Source organism: Ailuropoda melanoleuca, unplaced genomic scaffold (assembly GCF_002007445.2).
Source record: "Ailuropoda melanoleuca isolate Jingjing unplaced genomic scaffold, ASM200744v2 unplaced-scaffold9123, whole genome shotgun sequence".
NCBI lineage: Eukaryota > Metazoa > Chordata > Mammalia > Carnivora > Ursidae > Ailuropoda > Ailuropoda melanoleuca.
The window spans coordinates 1-7,468 of NW_023254574.1; the positions used below are offsets into that span (position 1 = coordinate 1).

The 7,468-nt window shown below is 55.1% G+C and overlaps 2 long non-coding RNA genes across 2 annotated transcripts; both read right to left on the minus strand.

Moving 5' to 3' along the window:
* Window positions 1-524: 524 nt before the first annotated feature.
* LOC117800928 lies at window positions 525-5,407 on the minus strand. The gene is made up of 2 exons (XR_004623215.1): window positions 3,441-5,407; window positions 525-3,346 (listed from the first exon to the last, which is right to left on the minus strand). It is a non-coding gene; the product is annotated as an uncharacterized LOC117800928 (long non-coding RNA).
* A 34-nt stretch (window positions 5,408-5,441) lies between these two features.
* LOC117800927 lies at window positions 5,442-7,462 on the minus strand. The gene is made up of 3 exons (XR_004623214.1): window positions 5,990-7,462; window positions 5,784-5,896; window positions 5,442-5,679 (listed from the first exon to the last, which is right to left on the minus strand). It is a non-coding gene; the product is annotated as an uncharacterized LOC117800927 (long non-coding RNA).
* Window positions 7,463-7,468: the final 6 nt, after the last annotated feature.

The window sequence follows — 7,468 nt, forward strand, 5'->3', positions numbered from 1 at the left end:
CCAGCCTGGGGCTTGTCAGACTCCCTTTTGTGGAGGGCATGCCTCTCCGACTTTGGTCCCTCGTCTTGCAGCGGGANCATGCCTCTCCGACTTTGGTCCCTCGTCTTGCAGCGGGAGGGGGGTTCTCATGTTCTGATAGTAGGCAGGTGACTTCTGAGGAGCACTGGTGTTTTCCAAAGGCATTTCTGGGCTCATGGAAGGGAAAGAACAAAGGGGGGCTTGGCTGTGATGCCGGGCGTGGCCTTTCCTCAGGCAGCTCAGGCCTCAGAGGGAGACTCTTGTCATTGGGGCACATAGTCCCCTCCGGAGCTGGAGCCTGGCCCAGGCCCTTGCCCTCTCCTAGCCCACGAGCATAGGCTTAATGCCATTTTCCTGCTTTAGGGACACAGATGGTCAGAAAGCTTTTTTTTTTTTTTTTTGGACTCTAACCTAAGTATTTTTGCTGTCAAAAGTCAGATTTTTTTTGTTGCTTGTGGAAATTCAGGGTAGGAACAGATAGATCGCTCAGAAGACCCTCTAAGAGGTCCCTTCTCCACGTGATTTATTAAGTTGCATTCTAAGTGTCCAGTCTCTTTCCCCCTCTTTGGGCTGAGCGCTGCTCCCCACTTTGGGCTTAGGAGTTTTGGTTTGGTGTGTCTGTGGCAAAACGTTGCTCCACATGGGCTCCTTCCTTGCTACGTGTCACGGTGTCAGCCCCGGAGTGCGTCATCTGCGGCACTGAGCCCTGGGCTCATGGGGACACCCACAAGAGCTGTGACTGGAATTTCGCCGATTCCCCAAATATCTCTTCTCTCCCGTTGTGTCAGAGGTGCGGCCATTAGGTGCCTCCCTTTCCCTGACCAGGACAGCATCTCATGCTCAGACCAGCCCTGGGCGGTCGGGTGGGGTTCGCACTGCACCCCTCCTTCGTGGAGGGAACACCTAGAGCTGCCTGTCCCCTTGCTCACTTACTGCAGTGGTTTCTCAGCAGTGGGGCCTGCCACTTCTTGCTCCCTTTCTTGGAGAGGAAAGGCTTGTGTCTAGCTCAGCTGGGGAGATGAATTACGGGCAACCTCAAGGCCCCTGACTCAGGGGCCTTATTTTGAGCACCTCCCAGTAATCCCAGGCGCCTCTGGCCGCCTTGTGTGCTGTCTCCCACCCTCAGATGCACTTCCTTCCCAGTGTCTTACGGAAGCAAAGGGAATGCTTGCTTGAGGTGGGCGTCCTCTGCCTTTGTCTCTCGTCTTCTGGGGAGCTGCTAGTGAGGCATGAGCGAGCACCTTCACTGGGCAGCTTTCATCTGTATCAGCCCTCAGCAGTGCTTACCTTGCTTACCCAGAGTGTTTCTGAGCTCAGGCCTTTCTCCAGGGAGCGGTTTGCTGGCCTAAGTGGCCGGTAGGGGCCCAGCTCCACCTTCAGGAGGACAGAAGAAGACAGTCTCCTGAGGTAGCCCTAATTAGGGTGAGGGCACTTCTAAGAGCAGTGGGGCTGACGGGCCCAGCTCAGCCCGTTCGCTGCACAGCCCCCACACCCTGGTCTGCGAGCCGTGGAGCACTCACAGAGAGGGGCCTGCAGGACTCGTTACCCACTCCGAGCAGAGTGGGCAGGGCAGCATGGTCTGGGGAGGAGGCAGCTAGTTGAGAACTGAAGCCCAGGGCTGTTCAAGGAGGGGCTTCCCTCATAAAGGAGTAAGGTGGCCCTGCTCAGCCTCAGCCCCAGGGTGGGGAGTTCAGGAGGCACGGAGAAGGCCGAGTGTAGTTGTGGGTAGAAAACCTTTCCCCACTGCACAGTTACACACATGACATTGGACTCCTGGCTATAGCTTACTCTCACTCTGGTCCAGTGATGGCCAAGGTAGTTTTTAGATATCAATTTAAAATATCTATTTACTGTTTTTTCCTGAATACGCAAGTGTAAATAGTATAATTTGCAGTGCAAAGTCCTTGGCAATAACTTTGTGTATTATGTTGAAAACCATTGGCAAACGCGACCACCACGGACTGTCCTTCCCCTCTGGGGCAATGACGACATGTAGGACTCTGAACTGTAAACCTTCGGCGTGGTTGAAGCAGCAGCTGCATGTGTGGACTGTCACCAGTGCCTCGTCCAGAGATGCCTGGCCTTCATCCAAAGGGACTCTCTGCCACCCCAGCGCCCACACTGTGGCTCCTTCGCACTGACTGTCGGACTGCGCCATACACTGACCCTCTCGGCTGCTGCGGTCTGTCTGTAATGCCCTGACATGTTGCATTCTCCCCATTTGGATGAGTACAAATAAAAGCTTCTGTCTTAAAACAGCAATGGACCCACTCTGGTTAAATGAAGGCTGTCACTTTGATGAAATGGTCACGTGCAGGACCATTTTCCTGGCCCTCCCAACTCTCTGCTGCGTCTCTGCCACTGGCGCAGAAAGTTTACTGACCCTGAAACTTGAACCTTGAACCTGGCGCCCTGACCTGGCAAGTGGTAAGGTGTGGGTGCTAAGCAAGGGTCGAATTCTAACCCTCAGAATTCACACACCTCCCTCTTACTGCTCACACCTGTTCCCCGGGGCTGGCAGTACCCACACATGACAGACGAGGACACTAAGGCTCACAGATAAAAGGATAGAACTTCTAAATGGCAGCAACCATCCGTATCCGTAGCTGATGCGCTTCCCCCTTGGGAGGGTCCTGCCGTGGAGCTGCCCTAGTGATGCCGAGCCCCAGAGACCACAGAGCCGGGGACAGAGAAGGCGGAGCCAGGGCCTGCCTGCGGCTGCCCTCCAGGTAAGTACAACCACTGGCTAGACGAAGGCACTGGGTGTCCCTGCTTCACTTTGTCACTCAGGGCCCCCTTCTCCCTGCACGCCACGAAGCCGGAGTCACAAGCACGCTGGCCATGGCCGGCCCAGGCCCAATGCCGCTCCCCTGTGCACGACTGGCACGGACGCTGGCCTGCAAAGCTGAAACGGGGGTGGGGAGGGGGACACACGGGCCATGCTTGGGACCCTGGAAGAGGAGGAGGTGGTGTGGCGGCTCCTGGTAGAAAGGCTGAAATGGCAGATCTTGTGATCACAGGCAGCAAGCCTCCCACCTTTACTTCCAAATTTGAGAAGCACATCTTGGAATAACTAGGGGGCAGCACGCGCGAGGGGGATCAAGAGCTGATGGCAGCCCAACCACCCCGAAGACACAGACAGGGAGAAGAGCTCAGAAAGGTTATGTGACTTCCCGAAGTGAGAGGTGCATCCGAGGCCACGGCCCGGAACTCAGGGCGCAGGTGTGCGTGTGCAGTGACATGCTAGGACTTTACAGCCGCCCTGCTGGTCGTGGTGAGTTAGTGATGTGGGGCCTGGGCCAGGAACCTGTGTGTCCCATTTCTTCACCTAGAAAACGGGGGAAGGGCAGACACTTTGTGCTTAGGCCGCTGGCTCTGGGAGCCACTGCCCCAGCCATTCGCTGTGGTCCTCATCTTCATACCTGTTTCGTCTTCCTGACCTCGCTTCCCCTCAGATGTGTTGTAGGACAGGAGTCGTCCCAATGTCAAAATCGGGCTGATGTGAGCAAGTGAAGCACTCGAACACTAAACATCTGTCAGACGAGGCTAGAACTCTTCTAGGTCATGAGGGGTCTGTGTCATCGGCTTCCTCCCCGCCACGTAGACTTGGATTTTCACAACTGTTGGGTTCGTCAGAGCCAGGAGTGGTGTTCTCGGCTTATTTTTAGCTCCTGTGGATTTTCTTTTCTTCACTCTTGCCACGGGGACTAGGAATTCAGAGCAGACGGGGTGGCCGTGCTCCTGGGAGACTGAGAAAGATGCCTCCTCCCCCCGGGACTCTGGAGATCAGAGGCTCTTGGGTTCAATGCGGCCTGCTAGACAATCCACCCAGCCCATCGTGTATGTTCACTGACCTTTCCAGCAACCCCGAGAGGGCACAGTCGGAGGAAATGTGGAGGTGGTCAGCACCAGGATTGAGTTTTCCAGCACAAAACCTCATGCTCTTTGCTCTTCCTGCCAACTATCCCCCTTTCCCTCCCTTCTCAGCCAGGCTTCCGAAAAATCTACACCTGCCTGTCCGCTTCGTCCCCTCCCACCCCTCAACTGGCTGCAAGCTGGCCCTTGGCTGTACCCCACCCACCTCTGAGTCTGCTCCCACCCTGGGCACCAGCAACCTCCCTGTCGCCAAATCCAGTGAGCCTTTTCTGGTCCTGTCCTCACTGATGAGTGATGAGCTCCTTTTCCTCCCGATGGCCACAGCCTTACTCTACGGCCCCTCTTTCTCCTCCAGCGGCACTTCATAGGCCTGCAGCTAGCCCTTGCTCGCTCTGCACATTCTGAACCATCTCAGCCCCTCCCCTGGCTTCACCTCACCTGCCAGATCAGGCCTTCTCTGTTCCACCCAGGGATGTGAAGACATTTTTGGCTGTGACAACGGGGGGTGGTGGCGGTGGGGAGGGGGTGGGAGTAAGGGCAGGGCAGCGCCCCCCACCAAAGCACTGCCAGTACTGTTGAGGCTCCGAAACACTATGGCAAAGATGCCCGCACAACTCTGGAGCGTCTGCGGGCTCTGGTCGCCTCCCAGTGGTGTTTCCTGGACTCTCTCAAGTCCACATGCCAGGAGCTCTGTTTCTCTCCCTGTGTGTCCCCCTGCCCCTTTCTCTCACCAGATTCGGTGTGACTCTCCAGGAACTGTCTCCAATCTGGCCTATATTATCACCTCTCTTTAGACTAAATCTCTCCACCAACTTTTCTTCCTAAAGGACAGGACACTTGGTCATTTTTTAAGTAAGTTGGCTTAAAACTCTCTAGTGATTCCCTTGGCCTTCAAACTGCTTGGCCTGGGTGGCCTCATAATCCAGTCCGTCTGGCCCACCCTCAGACCATGGTGCTAACTACCGACTGTTCCCTCCAGCTGAAGGTCTTGTTGTTTCTCTCTCCTGCAAACCCCTCAGTGCAGAAAATAGTCCCCGCCGCTTCATCTCCCTCGCCATTACACATCCCTCCCCGTCCCCACAGGGCCCTGTACACCTGTGTCAGCATTCAGTGTTCTCAGTCTGGGTCTCAACACCACTAGGGAACCTCCCTTAAGCAGGGCCCATCGGAGTCACCTCAGGCCTGCCCAGGCTGACTGCCGGATGGACTTTCTCTCCTTTCCCAGCTGCGACATGCAGATTTCTGCCACGTCCCTACACTCCCGAACACCAGGACCCTTGGGATTGGAAGAGCCTAGGGCAAGCTGCCTTTCTGGATACCCGCCCCAGCTGGCCAGGAATGTGGATCCCAGAAATAGGTTCTCCAGCCTGTGACTGGCAAAGGGATCCCAGATGTGCTCTGGAGCCACTGTTCTGGCTGCTGTTGAGCACCTGCCACGGCCCAGGCCCCTCCGGGCGCTGCGCCAGGCTTCAGTGCAGTGGACAGCAGACAAGACAGGGGCTTCACTCACCGCCTTTCCTTCTTTGCGNGGCAAAGGGATCCCAGATGTGCTCTGGAGCCACTGTTCTGGCTGCTGTTGAGCACCTGCCACGGCCCAGGCCTCTCCGGGCACTCGCCAGGCTTCAGTGCAGTGGACAGCAGACAAGACAGGGGCTTCACTCACCGCCTTTCCTTCTTTGCGGCCTGCAGCTCAGCCCATTTCCATCCGAGGCCAGGTGTAGAAGGGTCCTGGAGGGCGGGTCACACGAGGAGAACCTCAGGTTGGGGAGAATGCTCTTCTTCCTGCTGCAGAGAAGGGGCGAGGTGGTAAAGAAGGCCAGCTGGTGGCCTGTATGTCCTTACGGGGCAGGGCGCAGGAGGACCCCCTGTGAGTGGAAAGGAGCTCCTACCAGATGTGTCGTCCGTGCCGCCTCTCCCTGAACGCTGCAGCAGAGAACTGGACCCTGGCTACTTCTCCCGAACAGTCACATTTTAGGTCTGGAATTCCACCTCCTGTCTCTGCCTGGTGAGATGCTCATCTTTCAAGGTCGGTCTTACTGCACCCTTAGTTCCTGTAGGACCTCCCTAACCCTCCAATTCACAAATAGTGCCTCACCCTGTAACCATGGCCCTTGATTTCCCAGAGGGGGATCCATGTTTGCCGCGGAGGCCGAGGCGCAGGCGTCAGCCTCGCAGAGGAGCAGCTGGTCTTGCCGCACCCCTGCAGAGCCGGCACACCGGAGCCGCGGGGCGCAGGTGGGGGGCGCCTGAGGCCCAAGTGCACCCACCTGCCAGCACGGAGGCTGCTCTTCTCGGGCTGCGTGTGGAAGCGGGGGAAACGGGACAGGAGCACATAATGATGAAACCGGTTTCTACAAAGTGATGCTCTTTGTACCAAAATATTTAATGAATATGCTGTTAAAATAAAACCAACAAAAGGAATAGTAATACAATTTTACTGGTTTATATTTCAATTCATAAAGTTGACACACTGGAACTACCCTAGCACAATGTCCACGCACCTAGTTTTAGATGGGCTTACAGCTGTTTTGGTAACTGAACAAGAAAGACACAAAGCGGTGGAGGGTGTGGTGGGGGGGGGAGTTGCCGCTCATTCGTCACCTCCCTTATCACTGATGACCTCAGCAAGTGCTAGGACAGCCACCGGGAAAAGAGATACAAAACAAGCCAAGTATCTTTATACACAGACCAGTGCCTCTTAGAACAGCTACCTGCGCCCTGCGTGCGGAGACAACGAGACCCTCGGCGCCAGCCTGTCAGCATACCGCTTATAAATTAAAAGACTAGGTTATTTATCTTTTTTTTTTTTTTAAAGGTGCTAAAACCTCCATTCCATAGTTTTGAAGTGAGAACCTGCAGTCCATCTGAACAGCGAGGTCTGCACCCAGCCGCAGTCTGGGGAGGGACACGGGCCAGCAGGACGGGGCCTCGGCACGCACATCCCTAGCACATGCGTTGACACACACACACACACACACACACACACACACACAGTGCAGTGTCTTTCTCGCTTGTATGACCTGTTGTGCAAAAACACTAGGAACCTTTTAGTGAGGGAAAGTTTCCCAGCTCTTGTGAGGGCAGGGAGGAAGGGGAGCCCGACAAACCCGGAGTGACATCAAGTGCCCAGATAGCCACATAATTAGCTTGTGCAGATCAGTCTTAGTCTGGGATTTAAACACTGTCAGTTGGGCGCACTGGGAAAAGATATTTATATATATATATATATACACACACACACACACACACGACACATGAAGCAAAATAAGATCTGTCCACGTTATGATTAATCCCGTCTCACGTCGGTCAAGTCACCCAGCCCAGCCCCGTGAACTTTTGGCAGCTAACACAAAAGAACAACAGGAACTACGAGTTGCATAGAATTGCTCAGAATTGTGAATAATGCCAAACCCAAAACCTGTGCGTTGTGTAGTTTAACAAAACTAGGTGGCTGCAGCTACAACCAGGAAACCCTCCTATTTAAAACAAAGTGCTTCTCCACGTCTGCCTGGAGGGCCCTACGCTGGCACTGAAGTAGGTAAGAATTATCTGAGTTACTGATCCCTGCCCCCCC